The following is a 12,999-nucleotide window of genomic DNA, read 5'->3' on the forward strand; positions in this document are numbered from 1 at the left end:
CATTTTTCGTATGATGCCTAGAACTACATTTTGCTTGGGCATACAAAAACGTTATCAACATGCTCAATCCATATTGGGCTATAACTGTGTAGCTGGTATCAGATCAAACTCCCACCATGAAGAACTATAAAACTGGATTAAATTTAGACAGAAAACTGTTGTTTGATGGCATCTGAGAGTATCTGAAGGAGCCAGGAGAGAAAGCTTAGAGAGCTTAGCTCAATTATATATATTGATTCTGAGGGCTACTATGCAATATTTTAAAAGAATGAGGTAGTTATATATATACATACACATATGTATATACACATACATATACATATCTCAAAGATACATTGAATGAAAAGGAAAATGTAAATAACTTCTAAAAATATGTAAATACACAGGAAATAGGAGCCATCATCTAGACACAGGGCCTATGATTGGTACCTGAGGGGGATTTTGGCCGAATATGTAATATTTAATTTTTGGGGGGATATTATTTGTGCAATTTTAAATTCAGAATAACATTTAGAAAGTCTTTAGAAGAACGCTCAAGAACTCTGCAACACTGGTTGCCCTCAGGAGGCTGAGTGACTGAGGAACTGGGATGGGAAGGAGAATTTTCCTGCATACCACTGGACGAAGACACTGGACGAAGGTGGAAGAAGCAGAATCACCAACTAGAAGGAAGCGGAACGCTTACTAAAATCGACAGATGCGAGATGACGGGAAGTACAAGCGGCTCTAGCTTCTCTACACCAGAATACCAGCTTTCCATCTTCTCCTTTGGGCAGGGCGTTCGGCCTTCGCCCGCCTTCCTGAGTCGCTTACTGGCCGGTGGATGACTGACAGACTCTCCCACCAGTCAGATGGCTCCACTCGGGTGGTGCTCAGCCCCAGCCTGGTCTTCGGTGCCTCGGGAAAGATGCGCCCTGTGTGCGCGACGTAAGCGTGTTGACGTCACGGGCCGGGTGCTGGAGGAGTCCGGGGCGGCTGGCCGCGGGCGGCGAACTGCGCTTCGCCGGCCGGGCTTGGTCCCCAGTCCCGCCCCGCCCCGCCCCTCCGCCCGCGAGGGCCCTGCGGGCGCGACCAGGGAGCCGCTGTCCCTGGGCTAACTTGGGGCAGCCTGCCCGCAACCACCCGACGAGGTAGGCTGGGTTTCTCGTCATTCTATTGGACAGGTTGGAAAACTGAGTCCACCGGGGTCAGATGACTTGGGGTCAGATGACTTGCCTAGGGCTCAGGAGAGACCAGCGGAAGGAAACTGAATCCCGGGCATCCCGGTTCTGTTTGCAGAGCCCTGGGCGACCCTTCAGGGCCCGAGGAGGAGGGGCGAGGCAGGCTGTGTTTATAATGAATACAAAAGTGAAGTTGCAGAATACTGAGCCCCACTTCCCCCAGGCTTGGACCAGGATTCAGGGGGTGGATTTAGGTAGTGAGTTCCCCATTCCTTCACCCTGCGGACCCTGATGAGCTGCCGGTGGGCTCCAGCCTCGTGCTGCACTGTGGGCCTTCCAGAGTGCCCAAGAATGGTGACTGGGATTGATGGCTGGGTTGTCTAGGCACAGTCGGTTATAGGCCTTTGTTATTCATTAAGGAAAGCCTTGGTCAAAATAAAAAAAAAAATTAAAAATTAAAGGACAACTCATGAATTTCCTGGCAAAATGGTTTTCGTCCACAGTTTTCCCCGCTCACGGGTACCTGGCCACTTTTTGCAATCTCGCTAGCATGCCAACTTTGGTTTAGGATTAGAAAGAGATTTTTTTTCTTTTAGTCCAAACATGAATTAACATTTTAGAATTTTCTTATCTTTTTAATGGAGCAGTTGTTCACTATGGGTGGGGTACCTGTTCCCCAAATCATTTGTCTTTTGTTTCACAGATGGGCTCACCGAATTCATCACTTGGCTCAGTAATAAATTTAGTTTGAATAAATTTAGCAAGGTAACAAAGTAACCACCGGTCTAACACCTGAAATATACTGGAATGAGTCATTTCTTTAATATCAGAATTCTTTGTTGGGAAGGGTTCTGAAAGATAATTCCCACTCATGTACCACCTGCTCATACACCCTCTCTTTCTGGAAGCAGAATTTTGCAAAAAAAAAAAAAAAAGCATCTATATTTATGGGTTCTAATAATAAGACGGTGGATAAGTATAGTTCATAAAGTAAAAATGTGTACTGTACACCATGGAGAATATGCAGACATTTATGTAATATTTTGTGTTGTTATGAAACATTCATTCCCTTTAAAATCTGACTGTCTCAAGCATTGGCCTTTTAAGACTGCATTATTGCATAAAACTCCTTAAAGAAATGAAGGTAAAACGTCTTCTGAGGACTTTCACATACTCAGATTCACCAAAGAGTGGTGATCATTGCCATTTGCATTTATTCCTTGGACAGTTAATGTGATAGGTTGTCTTGTCTATGCCAGGCGTTGTTTTACGTGTTGGGGATTGAAAGAGGCACGATTTAGAAAAGATCCCAGCCCTCAAAGATCTTATATTTCTGTAAACAAATAAGACCATTTTAAATAATGATAAGCGCCCAAAAAAAAAAAAAAAAAAAAGATTACAGAATAAGAGTTTGACTAGGGTGCGCGGAAAATCAGATAGAACGGTCTGCTAAAGCTTTCCTGAGGAGGCTGAGACCTGGATGTTTAGAATGAGTCAGCCGTGGGAAGATCTACCAGGAAGTTTCCAGGCAGAGGTTACAGTACAAAGGAACTAAAGGAAGAACGAGCCTGAGAGTTTCAGGGACAGAAGGGAAGTCAGTGTCTGAAGCAGAGTGAACCCAGGGGAGAGTGAGGTGGGGCGGATAGTAGGAGATGACACCCTCGAGCTGGGCAGGAGCCAGACTGTCTGTATCGCTTGTAAGGATTGCAGACAGACAAAGGAAATATGATTTGTGTATTGCACAGCCATTACTGTTTTCTTTTAGTGACACTCATAGACCCCTACCAGCTCTCTGCTTTACTTTGGTTATGAAATCATTGCAATAATTCTCTTTTTTTCCCCCACCAGGCGTCCTTTGTATTAATGCAAAAAAAAAAAAAAATGTTTTTATTCCTCAAGCTCTGTGTCCCTCATGGCTTCTTTCTTTTTCATTGTCAATAAATATGTGCAGGACTCAAAGCCTCTGCTTATCTTCAACTCCCTGCTTTTACCCTCCCTACTCCCAAACCATGAATCCTCTCCAGTATTATCTTTGTGTGCTTCCCTTTGGAAAGGACTGTCAGTCCCTGCTCTTCTCTAAGCTGAGTTCCAGGAAATGGCATTGTCAAGTGAAGTAGGGCTTACTATTAGACTTTGTTACTGACTAGAGACTTAATGACTGCCTTTGTTTAGTACCCAGGGTGTGCCACGCACGTTACAGACTTCCTAATCTTTACAACAGTGCAAAGATAAATATTATTCCTTCTTTTTTTTCGAAAATAATTTTATTACTGTACTTTAGATGAAGGTTTACAGACAATTTAGCTGCTCATTCTCATCAAACAGTTAGTACACGTATTGTTTTTTGACATTGGTTACCTATCCCATGACATGTCAACGCTCTCCCCCCTTGACCTTGAGTTTCCTATTACCAGGTTTCTGCCTTCTAACCCTTGCCCTGGGCTGGTGTACCCCTTTAGTCTCATTTTGTTTTATGGACCTGTCTAATCTTTGGATGAGCGTGAACCTCAAGAGTGACTTCATTACTGAGCTAAAAGGGTGTCCTGGGGCCACACTCTCAGGGTTTCTCAAATCTCTTTCAGGCCAGCAAGTCTGGTACTTTTTTTTTTTTTTTTAATTGTGCTTTAGGTGAAAGTTTACAAATCAAGTCAGTCTCTCACATAAAAACTTATATACACTTTGCTACATACTCCCAATTTCTCTCCCACTAATGAGACAGCCCACTCCCTCCCTCCACTCTCTCTTTTTGTGTCCATTTTGCCAGCTTCTAACCCCTTCTACCCTCTCATCTCCCCTCCAGGCAGGAGATGCCAACATAGTCTCAGGTGTCCACCTGATCCAAGAAGCTCACTCCTCACCAGCATCCCTCTCCAACCCATTGTCCAGTCCAATCCATGTCTGAAGAGTTGACTTCAGGAATATTATTCCTTCTTGATAGATAAAGAAACTTACACTTAAGGCCACACAGCTCTTACTGACAGAGCCTGGATTTAAACACTCATTAGCCTGACTCCAAAACTTAATTCATTCTACTCTGCCTCACTGCTGTCCCCAGTGTATAACAGCAGCTACAAATTTCTGTTATTTAAAAATATGTTTTATGATGTGGTGTTTTAGAGATCACATGGTTCAACCCTCTCATTTTGGAAGTGGGGCTGTGTAGGCCCAAAGAAGTTAAGTGACTTTCAAAACATAACAGAGATGGTAGCCAAATCAGCACTAAATTCTTGCCCTGCGGATTCTCAGCCTAGTGTTTTTTCTGCTATACTTCACAGTCTTCATGAAAGTCCCATGACAAGGGTTCCTGTAAATATAAAAATACAGCCTTTCAGCAGCATAAATGTACTGTCCATAAACTCATAAAAGATAATTTTAAAAAGATAAGACAGTGTTTCTTGTAGAGCTAAAAGAATCCTCTGCTTTATTTTTCTTCTCTTTTCTGAGCGTTGAGCGGGTGTGAGCTGTCTGGATGGGTCTTTGGTTTCTGTTAGTAGGAAGAAAGCTGTGGTTTCAAAATGACATTTTATGCCTTGTGTTATGAGTTCAAAAATGTTTGAGAAGGAGTTTAAAACTTTGTTAGTATTTTCCCAGCCTTAACCTTATGCTTAGAAGTCTGGGAATATTGTCTTAAGTTTGCTGGCTTATAGTTTCTGTCAGCGAATAGAATTTCTTCCCAAAATTGAGGAAGTCCTTGGGTCGGCTCAGAAGTGTAACTTCCGTTTCTTACCAATGTATTATTGTTGAAAAATAGTAAGTAAAAATCAGCTTATAAAATACATGGTTGAGAAATGGGTTAGTATGTTCCTAAACTTAAAAACAATAACAACAAAAAACCCATTATTTATTTCTAAGGTTTGCTTAGTTTAGTATTTATGATTGGGATATGATAGATTATTAACTTAATTTACTTTCTGCAGGGCTTTTTGACCCTATAGCCTCACCTAACCTAACCTAACCTAACCTAACAATATAGGTAATAGGAGCCTTGGCTTCTAACCAAAAGGTCCAAGGTTTGAACCCACCAGCCTCTCCGAGGGAGAAGGATGTGGCAGTCTGCTTACATAAAGATTATAGCCTTGGAAACCCTATGAGGCTGTTCTGCTCTGTCCTATAGGATCACTTTGAGTCAGAATTGACTCAGTGGCAACTGGTTTGGTATGACATAATGGCACACACACACAACGTAATGGAAGGAGCCCTGATGTTGCTATGGTTAAGCGGTCAGCTGGGTCAGTGGTTCAAACCCACTGGCAGCTCCACTGGACAAAAGACCTGGAGATCTGCTGCTGTAAAGAATATGGCCTAGGAAACCCTATGGGGCAGTTCTGCTGTGTTATACAGGTTCACCATGAGTAAGAATCAACTCGATGGTGTGCAGCAACAATAACGAAATATTGTCTTTTCCATTAGTCAAATTAGGATAATATTATAGGAATTATTCTTAAGTGTTGAAATATATTTAAACTTAAACAAGCGAGTTCTTTTGCTCTTTAAGCAATCTGCTGGATATTTTGACCGACGGTCGATGGCACTGGGTATCTCTGTTCTTAAACGTTCGTCAACTGGCATCCACATTCTGAAGATCCGGCCTGTTATGATTTGACCCAAGATTACAGTTCTGTCTTCCTGCCAAGAGCGCAATGCCCCACACTTGACTCCTGAACTTTACCCTTGAGCTTTTCAGCTTTAGTGCTTTTGCTTTTACTCTGTCTACAGCCTGGAATGCCTTCTAGATGGACAATGCCAACCCATAAAGTTCTACCTATCCTTCTAAGTCCATCTCAAAGGCTGCTTCCTCAATGAAACATTTTCTATGTCTCTTTAATGAAAGCCTTCTCTTCTCACAGCATTTTCGAGAGACTGTCTTGGTGACTCAGTTTACCAATCTTGTTATCTTTAATAATGCATTATTATACACCAAACTAAAAACCAAACCAGCTGCCGTCGAGTTGATTCCAGCTCAGGCGACCTCATGTGTTTCAGAGTAGAACTGCGTTCCATAAGGTTTTCAATGGCTATGATCTTTCAGAGGTAGATCCCCAGGTCTTTTTTCCAAGGTACCTCTGGGTGAGTTCAAACTGCCAGCCTTTCAGTTAGTAGCCAAGCACTTAACTGTTTGCACCACCCAGACACTCCTTCTCACAAACTCATTGTCATCTAGTTGATTCCAACTCACATGGGTGCTTATATATATGTTGACTTCAGTTTAAAAGAAATAACAATTAGTGTTATACATGTAAAGTTTTCACAGACTGAAGAGCCTTCTGGTTTTATTTACATTCTTATTACTTCATCTCTGAGTTAAAGCACTGTTATGCTTTTCTTGGCTTTGTTTCAACAGAACCTCTTTCCTGTTTTAGCTAAGAGTCTGAGTTCTCTAGTTATCATGTAACCCCTTGAGAGAGCTCACTTCTTTGGGCTTTAAATGTTGAAGGAACATTTTTGCAAATACAGACAATGTTCTCTGTGCTTATGGTATCAGAGAACGGTAATACTAATTCTACTTTTTAACATTATAGATGAGAAAACTGAGGCCCAGAGAGAAAATGTGGATGGCCCAGGGCACCTTTCTTACTTGTAGTGTTAGGCCAGTCTTCTTGGTCAGTCCCCCAGCTCACAGCAGCAGGGGCTTGTTGCAGGCCATTATTGGCTCTTGTGTTCAGCATCAGAGCTCCTGGCAGCCTCTTACAGGTGTATCAGCACAGGTCAGGTCTTCCTGGATTGTTTCACTTGTTTTGCTTGTGGGTTGACCTGGACCTGGAAGATACCTCTTGTTGTGACTCAAGATCAAAGCAGTACCTCTCACCAAGGATTCCTGACTCTGAACTACTTAAAAAACAAACCAAACCCACTGCCGTCGAGTCGATTCCGACTCATAGCGACCGTATATGACAGGGTAGAACTGCGTCATAGAGTTTCCAAGGAGCGCTTGGTGGATTTGAACTGCTGACCTTTTGGTTAGCAGCTGTAGCTCCTAACCACTACACCACCGGGGTTTCCCTAAACTACTTAAGCCTGGAGGATTTTCCTAGGATGGAATGGGGTAGCACTGGGGTTTGGTAGGCTCTTTAGTTTAAAATCTTTCTCTGTCACTTGTACTCCACTCACAATTTTTCAAAAAATACTTTGGGATTGGTGGGCATCCTCAGCATATTAAACCCAGAGTTTTTGGAGGGCGGCCTAGTACCTTCTTTGTTACAGTAACCACAGATTCCCGTGTCCCATATTTTCCAGGACAATATACAATATTGTGTATTATAGCTCACTAGAGCACATTCAGGTTTGATTTTTGTTTCAGGAAAATATATTCTCATTTTTTTTTTTTTTAATTGACCACTTGCTGTTTAATTAACCATATGGAACCACAGTCTTAGAAAGTACCCTTTACTATTTATCCAGTATATTAAATTCATCAAAGGTAACACAAGAGCTTTTGAACTAATAGGTTTTTCTCCAACTAAGGTGGGAGTATATCCAAAACTTGGTTTTGGCATTATTAATAATAATAACATTATTAGTAATAATAACACATACACAGGGCTTCCTCTGTAGCAGAATGAACCTGGGGAAGAGTGAACCCAACCAAGCATGTTAACCATTTGTGCTGCAATTTTTTTTGGACCCGTGTACCATCCTTATATATCATTATGGGAGGTAATATATGTAACTTCTGTCCTGTTGGCAGCTATTCCTGGGCATAGATGTGAATGCCTGTACCCGTTGTCATCGAGTCAACTCTGACTTATAGCGACTTTGTAGGACACAGTAGAACTGCTCCATAGGGTTTCCAAGAAGCGCCTAGTAGATTCAAACTGCCGACCTTTTGGTTAGTAGCCGAACTCTTAACCAGTATGCCACCAGGGTTTCCAGATGTGAATGGCACTCCTTTGCATTAACATGCTCTAGTTTGTGAAATAGGAAATTGGCCTCAACTAACTCTGAGGCAGTTAACATCATGTCTTCCCTGGCATTGTTATTAGCATGCCACTTCCACCAGCTGCAGAGCCACTAAAGGACCAGTGAGTAGAAGATGCCTCTGTTGGCTAGAGTGACATTTGCAGGAACATTTCTTATTTCGGCCCTTCCAGGAAAGTGTTGAATGAAGAGAAACCAAGCTTGCCTGGGAATAGCCATGTTGGCTTTGCTGCCCACTCACCAGCCAGCTACTTGAAATTCAGCTTCTTGTTTCTCTTTAGGGAGAAGATAGGTCTGGGGAGACCTCAAAAGAATCTATGATGAACACATTATTAATTCTTTGTGATGAAGAAGGATAGTTGCTAAGTGTGTCCTTTTGGTCACTTTCCTGTGATTCCTAGAAGAGCATGTAGCTCACTGCCGTGGACACTGTTGACTTTCAGATCTAGATTAATAAGATCGCCAGTTCTGTGCTAAGAGTTGACAGCATTTTTAGGTTATTTGAAAATTGCTTTCAGTAAACACTGAATAAGTGGCATTGCATGGTGCAGAGGTATCCTCATACCTATTGGAAAATATTTCAAGTTCCTTAATTAAGGGACCTTCATCTATCTAGGTAGCAACATAACTATTGCCTCCATCACTGTTAAGGCTGGCAACACATCACTTAGAGGAACCTTTAAACATTCATGAGAATATGTTACTGAGGAGCATCAAGCTTCCTCTGCATACCTGTCTGCTAATGGTTGACTAATGAGATCAAATTTGGAAAAAATAGTGATAGCTCTGCAATAACCATCAGGTATCGTGTAAGGGATTTATTGTGGTTTTTAGAAAAGCTAAGGGGAGATTTCGTTCTGTGGGAACAAAGGAAAGTTCGGCAAAAGATGGATGGTCAGCAACCCCCCTCCAAAAAAAAACAGTCTTTTGTACTTGTGGATGTGACCTACTTGTCTCCTGAAGGAAAATGGTGTGATAAATAGCTTCTATGACCTATAAAACAAGAGTTTCTGAGTGAGCTGCAGAGAAAAGATTTGAATGGAAGAATTAGAGCTGAAGCAGAGAAAGGGGGGAAAAATAGGTACACAATTAATTTGAGCACCAGATCTAGTAGAAGGAGAACCAGAGATTGGAAAGGGACAGTAGAAGTTGGAAAAATGTAGCTGTAGAGACTCTGTTCTAGTTATTTTGGGCTACCTGATAGCAGCTTCTGAAAAAGATAAGAAAAAAAGAATATTCTTATTCCCAGAGCCCATCTTGGGTGAGACTTATCCAACCAGTAATGAGATGTAGCTACACCATGCCAGCCATCCAACTTAGCTGATACTGGTGAAATGACTGGCTACCTCGTCTCCAGGTTATTGACCCCTACAGGGCTGGTGGGCTTACAAGTTTTGTGTACCACCCAATACGACTTTGGCCGCTCCATGGACTGCTGCCATTTTTGCTAACCCATGGTCTGTGGAAGAGCAAATATACATTTTCAAATGGCCTCTCTTTCTCCAGCTTAGTCTTCTTCCCTGGGGCTAAGCAACATCTCCAGTGACTTTTTTTTTTTTTAAGCCAGTTGACTGAGATGTCCCCCGAGACTCCAGTGACATAGTTTTTGCCAAGAATACATACTTGATTTTATTCCCTCCCTTCAGTCATTCTCTTGTATTATTTATATGTCTGGCTCCTCGACTAGAATTAAGTTCTGCTGAGAGCAGATCTCCTACATTACCTTTTATGTCCTTTTAAATGTTTGCTTGGGTCTGTACACATTGTAGGTGTTCAATGCGTATTATTAAATAAAATAAAGACTCTTACTGCATTTAAATAGGGCCTACCTCATAATTAATTTCTGTTCTAAAATTAAATGCACTGTCTTATTTGCCTAGTGCCTTCATAACAAAAATACCACAAGTGGGTGCTTTCGAAGAACAGAAATTTATGTTCTCACAGTTCTGGAGGCTAGGAGTTCAAATTCAGGGTGTTAGCACTAGGGGAAGGCTCTTCTTTGTCTCTTTAAGCTACTAATAAACAAAAAAAACAAACCCATTGCCATCGAGTCAATTCCGACTCATAGCGACCCTAAAGGACAGAGTAGATCTGCCCCATAGGGTTTCCAAGGAGCACCTGGTGGGTTTGAACTGCTGACCTTTTGGTTAGCAGCCATAGTTCTTAACCACTATGCCAGCAGTAGCTGCCAGCACTCCTTGGTGTTCCTGGGCTGGTAGATTAATTTGCTTCCATCTTCACATGGGATCTTTGCTGTGTGTTGTCTCTGTGCCTATTCTTCTCTTTTTATAAGACACCACTTTTTTTTTTTTTTTACTCAAAAGGGATTAGGTTTAGGACCTACCCTACTCCCATATGACCTTATTAACATAACAGAAGAAACCCCTATTTCCATACAGGGTCATATTCACAGGTACAGGGGTTTGGACTTCAGTATAACTTTTTGGGGGCATAAGTCAATTCGTAGCATGGACTTTCTTAGTTTTTGTTTTCTTCTCATCTTTTATGAAGTAAAGTGCCAACATTTTAATTTCTGCTGTAAGTAAATTTCATGGCTTTAAATTCCATCTATATGCTGATGACTCCCAAAATTTATATTTCTAACCCAAACCACTGAACTCCTGGCTCATATCTGACCATTTATTTTGTCTCCAGTTGGATGCTAATAAGCATCTCAAACTTTGTGTGTCCAAAACTGAACTGCCTCTTCTCCCTCAAAACTGAATCTTCGCCCTTAAAGGTGCCTCTTTTCTGTCTCCCCCATTTCAGTAAATAGCAACTCCATCCTTCTAGTTCCTTAGACCATAAATCTTGGAGTTTTCCTGAGTCCTCACCAATCTATCACCAAATACCCTTGGCTCTGTATTTAGGACCAGCTAATTCTCACCACCTCCATTATCGGCACCCTACCCTGCTAAATTGGTATGTCATCTCTCTTCCGAAATTTTGCCATGGCGTCCTAACTGGTCTCCCTGCTTCTCTCAGCAGAGAGCCTCTTAAAGCTTAAACCGGATCATGTCCCCTCTGCTGCTGAAAACCTCCCAAAGCCTCCCCATGTTATATAGGGGGAAAGTCCTGATAGCGGCTTGTATGGTCCCACAGGAAACCCTGGTGGCCTAGTGGTTAAGTGCGACGGCTGCTAACCAAAAGGTTGGCAGTTTGAATCCACCAGGCGCTCCTTGGAAACTCTGTGGGGTAGTTCTGCTCTGTCCTGTGGGGTCGCTATGAGTCAGAATCGACTTGACGGCACTGGGTTCTGGATATGGTCCCACAAGGCCTGGGCCCTTGTTAACCTCTCTGTTATTACCTCCTGCTGCTCTTCATGGCTCTCATTTAGCTCCAGCCACACTGACCTCCTGGCCGAACTTCCTGCTTGACCAACTAACTCCATCCTTCTCAGGGCTTTGGCCCTTAATCCTCCCTCTGCCTTCAGTGCTCTTCCTCCTGACAAGTAAGTGCATGGCATTTCTCCCTTACCTCCTGCAAGCCTGTTCTCAAATCCCATCTTCTCAATGAGGTCATCTTGGCCACTCAATTTAATGTTGCCATATTATATTGTATATTGTCTTCTTCTTCTGGAAAGTAAGCTGTAGGAAACTTTGTCTGTTTTGCTCATTGATAAATCCCCAGTGCCTAGAGGAACACGTGATACAATTTTGGTGCTCAAAATATATTTGTGGAATAAGTGAAACAGATGTGGTATGTTCTTGGGTAAGCTTTGAATTTTCAAAAACACTCAAGTACAACTCTTAAATCTTGTAATAAATCTCGAGACTCAGCTTCGCAATATATGCTTTAGGTTTGCCTCATAAGTTGTCAAAACACTGAAATGTTCTTACCTAGCCATCTTTAAGTTTTAATATTTTGCCCTCTATATGCTATATGTGAAGTAACAGTTCATTAGTATCTTTAGTATCCTATAGGAAATAGATCATTTAGAAGTAAAATTACTGTGGGAACAGGTTTGGGCCGGGGAGATAAACTAGTTTCTATTAGACGAATGACTTAAAAACAACATACCATTTATATTCTGCTTTAATTTTTCTAAGTCATTGATATTAATGTCTAAATATATCTGAGTCTTAAAGCAGATTTTCAAAAGGCTAAATTCTGTTTATGCACACAGAATTGCTGTACTTACATCTGCTCTGATATTAGTGGAAATCATTGAACGAGACAAAATTACAAGAAATGACATGGAGCTTTAATAGGGAGCCTTGAATGTATTGTGTGGGAAGAGAAGCAGCGAAGAGTGAACGGATTTATCAGGATGGAGTAAATGCATTAATTACATCCCAGACAAATATAAACAGCACTAGAAAGCAGGAGACCTAGAAAACAAACATTCTGGGTAAAACTGAAGATACAGATATAGATAGTACGTAGGACTATCCATGTTCTTAAAAGTAAGAGGAGGAACCGAAGGAAAAGCGGTTGAAATGTAGGCAGTGTTAAAAGTTGTTGGCTGCATGAATAAAACAACACATGGCATTTGTAGGTGGTGCTCTGTAAAAGATATTGTTCCTAAGTTTCTGGGAGGAGTTTCAGTACTTATGTAGGGAACGAAGGAAGAACAAACTTGGCTTTTAAAAGCTTATAGTACAATGATATTTTGTGCACATTTTAACTGAAGACCTGAGGAGACTTTAGACTCAACTCTTTGCATGATGTAACTGCACTATTTCACTTAAGCCCTATAACAACAACCACAACAAAGACCATCATCAAGTATCTAAGTGACATTAGTTCAGAATTCAAACAGAATGACTCTTTCTGCAGCCACAAGCACTTTAGAAGCCTTCAACCAGTCCGCATTCATGTCTAGGTAACTTGATAGTTATTCTAAGGGGAGAATTATTTGGATGTCTGTATGTAGGCTTTCCTTGAAGTCTATAAGTTCTTCTCAAACTTCCATGTACATAAG

General features: G+C 41.6%; 1 protein-coding gene across 5 annotated transcripts in view; it reads left to right on the top strand.

Moving 5' to 3' along the window:
• Positions 1–1,001: 1,001 nt before the first annotated feature.
• The window catches only part of STARD3NL (STARD3 N-terminal like), a 47,389-nt gene continuing 35,391 nt past the window's right edge, over positions 1,002–12,999 (top strand). Inside the window, exons 1-2 of one of the 5 annotated variants that reach the window (XM_023544262.2) lie at positions 1,028–1,130; positions 11,413–11,526. The gene's annotated coding sequence lies outside the window, so the exon portion shown is untranslated. Of the gene's footprint in view, positions 1,131–11,412; positions 11,527–12,999 lie in introns of all 5 variants that reach the window. The other 4 variants (XM_023544259.2, XM_010587167.3, XM_010587166.3 and 1 more) reach the window with 4 other exon arrangements.

Source organism: Loxodonta africana, chromosome 8, assembly GCF_030014295.1.
Source record: "Loxodonta africana isolate mLoxAfr1 chromosome 8, mLoxAfr1.hap2, whole genome shotgun sequence".
NCBI classification, from domain to species: Eukaryota; Metazoa; Chordata; class Mammalia; order Proboscidea; family Elephantidae; genus Loxodonta; species Loxodonta africana.